The sequence below is a fragment of the Aythya marila genome, assembly GCF_965140915.1.
Source record: "Aythya marila genome assembly, chromosome: 6".
Classification (NCBI taxonomy): Eukaryota; Metazoa; Chordata; class Aves; order Anseriformes; family Anatidae; genus Aythya; species Aythya marila.
The window spans coordinates 11401908-11414262 of record NC_139047.1 but is presented as its reverse complement, the minus strand read 5'-3'; the positions used below and the strand labels follow the sequence as shown (position 1 = coordinate 11414262).

Below are 12355 nucleotides of genomic sequence, written 5' to 3'. Positions count from 1 at the left end.
AGGTGTCAGTGCACCGGGGCAAGACGATGTGCCTGTGTTTACAGCTATTTTGGGTATGTTTAATCTGAGTGTGTTTGCAGCTGTCCTGGATACATTTAATCACCGCTCGCCAATGCAAAGGTTAATCTAAACACCTTCCACTTCACTCAGTTAAACAACTACTGCCTGTCTCATGAACTCATCTGTTGGCGGTTTGGGAGCCGGGAGGTATTACTATGGAAGAAGAGGTTAACTCTTAAAGAGCTGCTGCTGTTCTCTGATGATGTACATAGCTGCCTGTTGGGAAGGTCTTCTGCCCAGAAGCACAGCAAGGGCTGCTTTGAAGGGTGCCTTGTCTGCCCTGCAGGCATTAGCGTGGGGCTCCTGCTGCGTGCTGTGGGGCTACGGCCAAGTGCTGGGGGCTCTGCACGGCTCAGCGTGCAACATGGGCTGCTCCATACAATAAGCAGATGCAGGGTGAGCCCTGAGGTCTGCTAGCCCTGCATGCTGCAGTAATGCTGACAGTGGCCAGCCTAAGGGCAGTGGCAAACCAGTTCAAGCAATGGGGCCTCACGCATTTTTCAGCCTCCTGCAGCCTGTGTCTTGGGATTTCTAAACCAGAGATGTTGTTTTTAATAACCCTTGCTGGATTAGTCTTCCAGTTTTTCCTCCTTGTATTTTGCAACATTTGTTTTGTTGCTGTTGTGTTTATTTTCCTTTTTGCACTCCTTTTTGCACTCTGGCACAGCTCCATGAAACTATGAGCTTGTTCTGCCACACACTAAGGCCTCGCTGCCAAGCAGTAGCAGCCATCCCAGGGCTGTGGAATCTGCTGTCCGGTGCTCTGTGGTTATCTACACTGCGTTTCCTCTGCTGCTTTCTTCTGGCCTCCTCAGCCAGCCTTGTGAAGCCTTCCTGCAGTTCTCTGTGTTTGGTCTTCTCTTTAGGACCTTGGTGTGTGTACTGGCAATAAACCCCACCACCCTGCTGCTGTCTCCTTCTCCAGGTCATTTATGACAGTGCTGAAGAGCATGGTTTGCTGCCTCAGGTTCTTGTGGGTCTCCTCTGTGAAAACTGTCTGTGGCTTGCACCCTGCATTTCCTATCTTTGTAATGAACAGTTTATAACTGCAAAGACCTTTTCCCCTTGTTCCACTACGGCCTGACACACTTGGGAGTGTTGGTGGGTAAGCCTGCTGAACACCTGTAGAAGTCCAAGCAGCCTCTGTCAGTTGACCTCCCTTATCCATGTGTGGAGTTCCAGTAGCTGTGTCCCTTGCCAGGTGCCATGGTTAATGCTGAATTTGTGGTTTCTGCTCTTTGGATTGGTTTGTGCAGATCTGCCTGGTGCGGACACCGTGCTTGGCTGGGTCTTCCCTAAATTCTAATGATTTAAAAAACGGCTTCGCAATGGTCACCAGGGTGGTTTCAGCAAAATCTGAGTCAACATGCTTCACTGTTGTGTATTGACATCTGCAAGTGTGTAAAATCAATCACGCACAAAAAAGGCAGTAGGAATACAGGCACACATATTGCAGGCAGTCCCTGGCTTTGGGAGCAGGGCCAGCACCTTTTCAACCCCTTTCAGCCCATCAGTGGGCATGGTCACTGCTTTCTGAGTGCTGTGATCCTCATCATTGTCAGAGTTAACCAGACAAGATGCTAAATGCTCAGTCTTGTCCTCCTGCTTCTGCCCTGGTAATGGTTTCTCCAGTGCAAGTTCTCCAGGTGGGCAGTGGGCCTGTTTTCCTGGCAGGACAAACTGCTCTGGCCCATGACACACAATTTACACAGAAGTGGACTTGAAGAATGCAGTTTCATTGCTGATCCTAAAATAAATAAATAATAATAATAATACTAAAATCCTCAAATAGGAGCTAGTGTTAAATTCCTTGAGCTGAAAATAAAATATGATGAGGAAATGCACACAGGAGGTGAAGGTTTCCTGGATGTGAAGGTTTCCCCAGCCAAGAGCTGCTTGCCTGCAGCTCGCAGGCGATGCTGCTTACATGCAGGGCAGAGGACTCTCTCCAAGGGAGGAAGTATAAAAATAGGTTGTTTCCAGCACGGTCTTTTGTGCTGGTCCACTTCATCTTCCCCCACAGTGCATGCACGAATCCCCACCCTGCCATGAGCAAATGGGGTGAGGGAACAAACCAAGTACAAGCAGAGCAGCTGTTGGTGCTGTGTATGTGCATGAAGCAACTGGAAGGGCACTCAGTGTAATGCTGTAATAACATGTGCTGCCATCTAAGCACTCTAGGGAAGTGGGTGAGAAAGCACAGAAAGCTCTTAGTGAGAGGTTTTAATAATATTGAGGTGTTTGATACAGCAATACTTACCATTTTTATCTGATTGGTATCTGTATGACTCTCCTCTGATAGCTGGGCACACTTTGCCCTGAGGCAGGGCCCATTGCCAGTGACCCAGGTGTTGCAGTAAGGCTGCTGGCAGCTTTGTTTTCCCATTCCTTATGTGAGTACTTGCCCAGCTTGTCAGGTCGGTGGGCAACACAGAACAACCTGCTGCCTCTGGGGGACCCAGGTTGAAGCAGAGTGCTCCTGAGGGATGGACCCCGTGGTACAAACCCATATCTGGAGCAGTTCTTAAAGAGCTGCTGCCTGTGGAAAGCCCACACTGGATCAGTTTGTGAAGGATGGCATCCCATGGGAGGGACCCCACGTGGAGCAAGGGAAGAGAGTGACCGAGAAGGAGCAACGTAGATAAATGCCATAGACTGACTACAACTCCCATTGCCCTGTTCCCCTGCGCTGCTCGGGGGGAGGTGGAAGAGGGTGGATGGGGGGAAGGCTTGGTTTCTTTCCTTTGTTTCTCACTTCTCTAGCTTGTTAGTTAATAGGCAATAAATCTTACTATCTCCCCACTCTGAGTCTGTTTCACAGTCATAATTGTTGAGCAATCTCCCTGTCTTTATCTCAACCCTTGAGCCCTGTGCATCATATTTTCTCCCCCATTCCCTTTGAAGAGGGGGAGTGAGAGAGCGGCTGTGGTGGAGCTCGGCTGCCCACCCGAGCAAAACCAGCACACAAGCTGTGTGGTGGTCTTCCAGGAGGGCCCTGGGGCAAGGTTCCACCCTCACTTCACAGCATTTTGCTTTCAGGCACTGGCTATTGCATTTCTGGATATTCCTCTCTTCCCTGCAACAGTCTGTGGCTCCTGGGTTTTGCCTGTGTCTTAGCATGAGCAGCAGCCTGGGATTTTGAGCTCTGCATTCAGATTTGCATTGGGTGAGGAAAACTATTTCCTGTGGTTAGCACAGCGTCTGTGGTGGCTGTGTTTCACAAGGGTGGCTCTGCTTTGGAGAGCAAGCAGCCTGGGGAAAGCTCTCCCTCCTGCTGCCCTCTCCCCTTGGTATGTCCAGTGCTTTCTGTGGTTTTGGTCTGCTCTGACCCGTTTCACAGAGTCCTGGTGCCGGCGAACATGATGGGTACGTGTCCCACTGCTGCCCTAGCGGAACCACCTTCTGAATACATTTCCAGCAGATATTCTGCATTGCACTGTGGCTCTTTTCACCAGAAATACTGCTGTGCAGAATAGCTATAACTTTTTTTTACTGTGACAAGGGCAGCTTTGCCTCCTGGATGCCTAGAAGTGCACATACACAGCACTGCTCCTTCCTTCCTCCAGTCTTCCAGCTCTCAGTTTGCTTCTGGGCAGTATCTGGGCACGGAGCTGATGCTTTTGCAGGTGGGTTCACCTCCACCCTGATCTCTCCCTGAACACATGCAGCTGGACTGGGGGCTGTCTGCTGTCCTCCCCAGCACATGCAGGACTGCTGGCTTTGTGGAGGCACCCTGGGGTGCTGTGCTGGGCAGCGGTGGTCATCTCTTGGCTCTGCAACCATGCTCTGGGCATAAAGGCTGCAGGTAATTGCGCTTCATGTGGCTACTTAGATGAAAAAAATATTACCCGAGAGCAAATTAAGTAAGCTGATGGTTTATTGAACTGCTTTTTGTGATCGTTCAAAGGGACAGAAGGCTGGGAAATCGAGATTTCTGCTCGACCAGGCAACCTCTGTGCTGGGAACGAGGTGACGGGGCTGGGTGAAGCGCTCAGGCAGACGGGAGGAAAGGAGCAACGACAGATTCCAGGGCTGAGCGGCTGAGAAAGCCGGCAGGCGACCCACTCCTCCCGGCGCAGCGCCGCCGCCCCTCAGCCGGGCTCCGTCCCCTGCCCGTGAGGGGCGCGGGCCCCGCCATGGGGGCGGCTGTGGCGCTGCGCGGGGCCCCGCCCCGCGGTGCGGGCGCGGCCTGCGCGTCGGCGGGGGCGCGCACCGCCGGGTGCCCCGGCCGCGCGCAGGCGCGCACGGAGCCGGCGGCGGCGGCGGCGCAGCGGGAGCCGCCGCTGGGTTGGGGCGGGCTGCGGATGGCGGAGCGGCGGCGGCGGCGGAGGGGCGCGGGCAGCGCCGGGGGAGGTGAGGCGAGGAGAGGCGAGGCGAGGCGAGGCGAGGCTGGGCACGGCTCGGCACGGCTCGGGAGGAGGCGGCGGCGGTGCGAGCGCCCCGCGGGACCTGTCCAGGTCCTGACGCGGCGGCAGGTGCCCGGGGGCTGCGCGGGGGGGAGGCGAGCGCGGCCCGGGCTGGGCGCTGCGGCTGCCGCCCGCCGCGGGGGGGTGCCCGGGCTCCCCCCACAACCCCAACCCCATCCCCAACCCCATCCCCGGCGCTGCCCCCGCCATGTTTCGCGTTATTTTGGCGTGGGCATTGCCCGTGGGCTACCTGCTCGCAGCGCTCCGGGAACCACGGCGCTGGAGGGTGGCAGCAGGCCAGGCTGCAGGGCGCTGGAGATGTTTAGAATAATTGGTGATGGACTGCCCTTGTAAAAATAATTGTTTGGGCTCGGCTAGCACTCGGCCGTAGCAATATCTGTCTCTAAACACAGGCAGGCCTCCCGTGTAATGAGGCTCGTAGTATAAACAGCCGCGTCTTGAATGGCTGTTGGTGCTTTTAGGACGCCTGAGAGATGTTTTTGGAGGGTTTGCCAAATCCTCTGGCTGTTTAGCTTTTTTTTTCCTGCAGTGAATGATGTGGTCTTGGCCCCTATACCGCGTGGAGGCTTGCGGTGACCGGAGGAGAAGCTCAGTAGTGGCTCTAGCTCCCTGCAAAGAGGGGCTCTCAAAGTTTCTTTCCAGCAGCTGGGTGCTCGCCGAGGCTTCTCTGCACGGCTGCCGTGCTCCAACGCCATCCCCCTGCTGCGGGGAGAGCAGCCCGGCTGCGCCAGCACTTGGTGGCTCTTGGGTTGCTCTCCAGCAGGTGACTCCAATGGCCGCTGCTGCACTGGGTCACGTCGGGCTGCCTGCTTTTTCGGCAGGGGGAGAATGTGATTTATGGAGGCTTGCTTTCTGTGAAGGCAGCATAGAGGACGTTCTGCTTGGTGTTTGGAAGGGGATGTGTTCCTTAGCTTTGCTCACGCTGCGTTCACTAGCTCACAAGCATGTGAGCAGAGCTGTAAAACATCCCCCAAGCCATTCTCCTATTTGCCCCGGCTTATTCAGAGCCATCTGCTCTAGTGAAAGTTCAGTGCCCTTTTGTATTTTTGTATTTAGTTTGTGAATAGAAATACATTGCCACAGCTTCTAGTGGTGGGTGTCTCTTGCAATGAGCACCTAAGTCTTCTGGAGTGTCTTTACCTTGTTCATTAGAAGTAAGTGGGACTTCTTTTTCCCCTCTTTCAAAAGCCAATTTGTATTTTGAGTGAGTAAAACCTTTTAGGCGGCTGGGTTATTAGCTCAGACCCGACATCATCACAGTGTGGTCCCAGCTCTGGGGCTGGAACCGGTTTTGGTGCTCCTGCTTCTGGACAAACTCCTCTCTGCGCTTGGCATGCTGGTGCCCTGGGTTGTTTGCAGTAACGTGGTCAGAGATCCTGCCTAGGAGCGAAGGGTTGCTCTCAAGTAAGGTGACAGCAAATGTTTGTGTTGGAGAGCTCTCTGAGAAACTTGCACTGATGTTTTTGGGATGTGATCCGTGACTTACAGAAGTTTTGGGGATGGCAGTGGTAGAAATGCCCCCAGCGAGAAACAATTTGTCAGCTGAAACAGCAGGTTGGTGTGCCTCTGTGCCGTGGTGATCTGAGGAGTGATTGAAACAGGCTGACTGGGGGTGTTGCTTGTCAGCTCGGTGCCCCTTGCACTGGAAGTCAGTTCAGTGGGTGCAGGACTCCTGGTGTGTGAGGTGAGAATCCTTGCTGGAGCATCCGAGGATGCGGTCTGATAAGCGTAGTGCTTCCTGCTTCTGCAGCTTCTGGAACCCGTAAATGCTTGGCACCTTTAAAACTCAGGCCTTCCAGCTGCCACGCTATGGATTTCAGTTTAGGTTTAAGCACCAAAGATTAAAACTGTGGTTTTAGACAGTATTTGTTAGTAGAGGCTGTTATTTATGTACCTTGGTTTTAAAGGAAATACCTTTATAAGTGTTGCATGATAAGAAGAATAATGTTTGGGAAATTGATTACGTAAGCAAATGAAAATATATTTTCTAGCAAGCTTTTTTCCTGTTTGCATACAATGTTGCTATTTTTGCTCTTTCCTACTGTTTAACTGCAGAGTATGTTTTTTTCCATCCTTTTAACGAATGTTGCTTGCACGGTAGGTCTGAGAAATACTGTTTTTTTTGTGATTTGCATCCTCGAAGAGGTTGTCAGCAGGCCTTGGAGTCTTGTGAAAATCAGCTGTGAGTGTCAGGGTCTGTGGCTGAGCAGCAGCACCTCTGTACATTTAAAAAAAAAAAAAAAAAAAAAAAAGGACAAACCAGAAGAACCAACAAACAACAGGGGTTGTGTCAGGTAAGTGGTGTTACACGGCTTTGGGAGCTGAGCTTGGCCGAGAGGGACGCCCTGGGCAGCAGCTGCCTGGAGGGTGTCTGGCTGCAGAGGGAAATTGGGGTCTTTTTCCCTTCCCCGCCGTGGCTCAGCTGCAGCTTTGGTCGGCTGTGGTGTGCAGAGGGAGCTCTGGCTGGCGGCAGGAGAGGAGAGGTTACCTTGAGCTGCGGCGGTGCAGCCTTTGTCGGCGGCTGCGGGGGCGAGCCAGGGCCAGCTGCCAGCGCCGTGACTCAGTGGCTCGGTGCTGTCCCCTCGGCCGGCGAGCTGCAGGAAGGATCTGCCCGCTGGGATGGCCCCGGGTGGTCTGTGGGCCAGGGGGAGCTGCGGAGGTCGGAGGTGTTGCCTTCTGCGGTGGTGCTGCAAGTGTCAGCACCGAGATTTCCCCTGTGTGATACCGAGCATCTGTGAAAGTGCGGAAGCCACAAGCTTCTTTCATTTGTACCTGATGGCTTGGTGTGATGGTTTTGTATTTCTGTGGTTTTTGTCTTCTTTTTTTCTCCTAATTTCATGTATTTTTTTTTTTTTTATGTGCACGGAGAGGAGAAGCAATAGGTCTTCTTTAATTGGTTTCTTTAATGTCTTCCCTGACGTGGCAGGGTTAGGTCTCTTTGTGCTTCTGTCTCTTGTACTGAGGATGCTGCCTTTGCTTTTTAAAACAGGATTGCCTCTGTGAACGTCTTTTCCCTCCGCCACCCCTATATGTTTCTTGGCTTTATTTCCCATTGCATAAGCATCACGCTGCCAGCGTCCTGAATGAAATTGGTCAACAACATTGAGAAGCCGATCAGATTTGACAAGAGGGTAAAGATGTCAAAGGCAAGTGCCAAGACTGCCTGCGAGGACAAGCAGCTGAGTGGAGGAAGTTCTCAGATTATCACTCCAGCTAGAGGAAAAGGTGTTGGCTGGCTGGATATATATTATTGAGACATCAGAGGATCTTGGTGGTAGAAAGACAAACAGGAAAACAAGTTTCACAAGTCATTCCAGGAGGAGCTGAGTTTCCTTGTTTTCTTTCATGAGGGCAGGGGCCAGCAGTGTTATATTGCCTTAGGTGAGGAGGGAACAAAGGCCAGCTCTGGGCACCATCACTGTCCTTTCAGCACATCCTTACCCTTGGGGCTGAAGCGGGAGCTGACTGGAGCAAGCCTGCTCGCGACTGAGAAATCAGGGAAGATTTGAAATGTCACAGTGAAGACTTCTTGCAGTTCTCCAGGAAAGTGCCCTCGTGTAGGTGCCGCGTAACCCTGTGGGTCAGGGTTTTTCTGTGTAAAGTGCTTTTGGCAAAAGGCAAGTCTGTTCTGGGGACTGAAGAGCATTGCCTATTTCCTGTTTTCGCCAGCACAGATTTAGGGTATTTATACTCATGATCTCTTCCAGTTTGTTTTCTGAGGCTTTTTGTCAACCTTTGAATTTTGTTTTACTTCTCTTTTGAAGAGATTCTAACAGAATGGAGCTCTCAGACCTGTGTTTTGGGCCTCGTGGGTAGGTGCTGAATATCTGAGGTATTTTTATTTTGAGAAAGTGGGGAAGGATCGTTAATTTAAAGGAAAGTAGAAAGCTTCCTCATTTGGTGATGAACTTGAATTCAAAGCTGAGTGTCAGGGTGTACTGTCTAACTGATTTCCTTGCTGTCTGTTGCTGTTGTTACTAATGTCTTAAGTTGTATAAACAATTTAGTGAGAGGGCCTTTGGTAATGCCAGGCTTCAGGACTATACCAATGCCAACTTGTATTTGTTTCAAACTCTGCATATACTGGGTCTCTTAATTTTCCAGCGGCTCTCCCTACTCCTTTCTGCTGTTAGTACTGTCATATATCAACTCTGGGAAGAGGTTAACTGCTTAAAATTTGTTCAAAAAGAAAACACACAAGTAGGGAAACTTCAATTTATTCTGTTTCTCGGTTGTAGCATGTTGAAAATGAAGTTTTTACACAGGGCTTGTGAGACAACCTCAGCCAGAAGTTGAGGCTTCTGCTTGGTCTGTTTGAGTTTCAGAGGCAGTATCTGCCTCTCATTCAGAAGGACTTCTGCAGAAACTCTTCAGTATATCTAAAATGAAGTGGGTTTTTATTTAGGTTGATTTATTCAGCTTTTCATCTTTATTAGCAAATGAGTCTTTAAGTTTGAACTTTCATGGCCTTTTTCATAGCTTAATTATAGTGTAATGTTTGGGCACAGCCTGCTGGGGAACTATTAGAGGGGAAAAATTATCTCAGACTTCTTTGGTGGAGACTGTATTAAACAACAAATTGTTTACTAAGTCCATTCTGAATCAAAATGATTTTTTATTTTTCAGCTCAAATATTGAGCACAGTCACTGAGTAATTAAAAAAAAGAAGTCTTCATGTGAATCCCAGTAAGAGCACAGTAGAATCTTTAATTCAAAGGCAGGAGCAGCCCTATTTTTTCTCAATAACATTTTGCACAAGTGTGGACGGCCCTGGTAGAAGAATCCAGCTGGGGACAGTATAAACGTCAAGGTATGGACTGTAACTCGGGAGATCCTGCTGAGCAGTAGGAGAGTGAAGGAAGATGACTCCGCAGACTTGCCCTGTAACTGCAGTGGCTGCCGAGGGGAGAGGGCGGCCCCTGACAATGGGCTGGGGGGAGCCTGGGCCTGGCCCACCCTGGATCCTATTATGAGGATGGGAAGGAAAAATGTATGCTGATGGAAAACAGGCTAAGATAACACCTTTCAACGCTGTGTTTGTTCTTAAACTTCCCATATTTTTCATGTTTAAAGATAGAGGACCAGTACTGCTGTATTTACGTAACTGAAAAATGAGAGGTATGAGCATGCACAGTTGGATGTTAGGTGGCCGAACTGTGCTCTGTCTGTGAGAAACTTGTAATGAAGCTAGCTTGTGGGGGGAGCCTGCCTGATTACCCTGCTTTGCTGCCCGGGTTATAAAGCTTGCTCCTGACACACGTAGTTCACATCGAGAGACCAAAGAAGGAGGAGGAGAACTTCTGGTTTGTCAAGTATTTGTCCCAATTACTTTTTTTTTTTTTTTTTTTTTTTTTTTTAAGTCCTGGTAGCCTTTGGTCAGCTTTGCAGTGTACGTGTTTTAGGTGCTTTTGCATGATGGGAATTCAGCAGTGTGTTTTATTTCAGAAGAGATCATGTTCATGATAGCTTATTAATCCGTATGAGCATGCCTTTTTTTTCATCACACAAATGAGGACAAATTTGTATTATACACGAATTTGCGTTATACACAAAGAATAGCTTTTGTAACCTAAGCATCGGAGCTGGTTGAATGTCCCCTTTGGACACTGATCCAGGGAGGTGTTCAGCCCCTTGGGACTAATTGCCGGCACAAAATCTGGGTGCTGTGTGGCAGGTGTGGAGCCACAAGGGAGGCCACGTGTCTGCCCTGAGTTAAGGTCATCTTCCCCAATAAACCAAGGAGTCATGTTTTCCAGATCGGCTATAATGCATTCCCATTTTTTTTCCTCGCCAGAGTTCCCAGAGGTGCCGTGTGGCACTACAGCCCCATTTTCCCAGAAGAATTCGCTTTGGTGTCTGCTCTCAAGTTGCAGCCTCTCTCTTGGTTAGAAGCACTCTTACAGCCAGTGAAGTCATCACTCAAGTGCTGAAAGCAGATGTGCTTTCCTGGGATTTAATATGTATCATACAGACATTCCTGGAGTAGTATTTTTACAGATGCTTTTTATCTTCTGCCACTCACCGATGCCAAGCAGTGTTCTGTAGTTTGATGTAGTGTGATACCGTGTTTTGATAACAAAGAGTAGCTGGAAATTAATGCTTAACTAGAAACAGGGATTCTGGCAGTCGTGTTTTGGAGGTGCATGTTAGCATCTTAACTGCAATCAGGAGTCTGCTGCCTGTGGCAACCCCTGGCTGTCTCTGCCTGTTGTGCTTTGGTCCTCACAGAGGAGCAGTGAGTGTGGACTCCCATTAGGTGCCAGAAAACACGAGGATGAGCTCTGGGGACACGTCTTGCCACCTGCAAGTTTGTGATGGGATTGTGCCTCCATCGCTAGTTCAGCCTTTGATTAACCAGAAGCTAAACTGGGACCGCTTGCTGAGTTAGCAGCTCTGGAGGGTGCGAAGCCAGCAAGTACAGCTGACGCCAGCGAAAGCGTGGGGGTCTAGTTCCAGGGCTGGTGTGAGCTTCTGACAAAGTACAGTCAAAGGGTCAAAGTCTCACAGGCTAAAGCGCCTTCAAGAAAGTGTAGAAAATCCTCTCTTAACCCCGCAGCCTGCCCTCCAAGCTTTCAGTGCTCGGATTCGTGGCAGGGCAAGCGCTCGAGTCTCCCTCTGGCATTGCATGAGGACCAACGCGTCCTTCCAGTTCTGTGAAGTCAAGAGCTGTCTGTGTGAAGTTGGCATTGCCCCCATGTTTGAGTCTCCTTGCGGAAATCTGGGAAGTTTCATGAAACCTAGCTATACGTTTGTCCACAATGATAAAAAGTTGGAAAATCCTCCCAGAATGTACCGCAGTGTCTGTGCGCAGGGAGCGATGACCTGCAAGCCTTTGGGTAGGTTGTCCTGTTGTGCCAAAGTTGATTTCCGTAGGCTCCAGTGCTGATGGGTGTGAGTACTGCTGTGGCTGTGTCTGTTTTTCTGGTGCAGCCTGGTTTCTCTCCTCTTATCCCCTGGAACTATTATTAGAAAGTGAGTTTTTTTTTGCTTTTTTTTTTTTTTTTTTTTGAATTGAGTGAGTGCATAATCAGTATTTCATTCACTGTCCTTACATATGCTTAAATATAGTATTAACCTAATCTTCTTACATGCTTTTCCTCCCGCTTCTCCACAGTAGATAAAGCAACCGAGTTCACCGTTAATAAGATGTGTGAATGAACTTGCCTGGAAGCAAAATGATTCCCTGGGCTTTGGTGCTCTCCGTGGTGCCACTGGGCCCGGCAGCTGCAGGGCAGGGTCTGGCTGGGTCTCACCTTCTGCCATGCTGCAGCAGAAGAGAGCCTTCCGAGGGGAGCAGCAGCCAGCCTGCCTCGTGCGCAGGCTGCTTGTTAATCCTGGCGCGCTGAGGGTGCACCGGGTGGTCACTGTGTTCAGGTAGCACGCCGTGTACTCTGACAGCTTTGGTGTACAGGACGTCTAAAATGAATTGATGTATGCCCACGATACTCGTGAGGCCTGTTCTGCTGTCCTTGTTAGGCATGTTTGCAGCCTCTCTCAGCATCGGTGTCCCTGCTGGCTCTGTAGGCACAAGGCACAAGCCTATTGCAGCTTCAATCTCTGCCTTGCACCCTAACCTGTTGAAGAAATTTACTTTAAAAGCAAGTGGGCTTTCTGGTCGTAAGCAAGCTTTCGTGATGTGCTTGAGGACATTTTCTAAATAGCTCTTCGTGATTGCATCGAGTGATTGTGGAAGAGACTTGGAAATACAATGTTGAAATCTTGCAATAAGAGCTCTGTTGCATTTGAGGAATGTGGCTATTGACTGTTACTCTCTTGCCAGAGAGTCATCCGATCTATAGGACAGCATGGATGGAACAGGCTGCTTTGAATTATAAAGGAAAAAGAAAGACAATATTTTGATGGCCATA

General features: G+C 50.0%; 1 protein-coding gene across 4 annotated transcripts in view; it reads left to right on the top strand.

Annotated features, from left to right (window-relative positions):
* The first annotated feature begins 4277 nt into the window (after positions 1–4277).
* ADARB1 (adenosine deaminase RNA specific B1) overlaps positions 4278–12355 on the top strand; it is a 65019-nt gene continuing 56941 nt past the window's right edge. For 3 of the 4 annotated variants that reach the window (XM_082763379.1, XM_082763376.1, XM_082763380.1), the window contains exon 1: positions 4278–4413. The gene's annotated coding sequence lies outside the window, so the exon portion shown is untranslated. Of the gene's footprint in view, positions 4414–6761; positions 6782–12355 lie in introns of those variants that run through there. The other variant, XM_082763378.1, reaches the window with a different exon arrangement.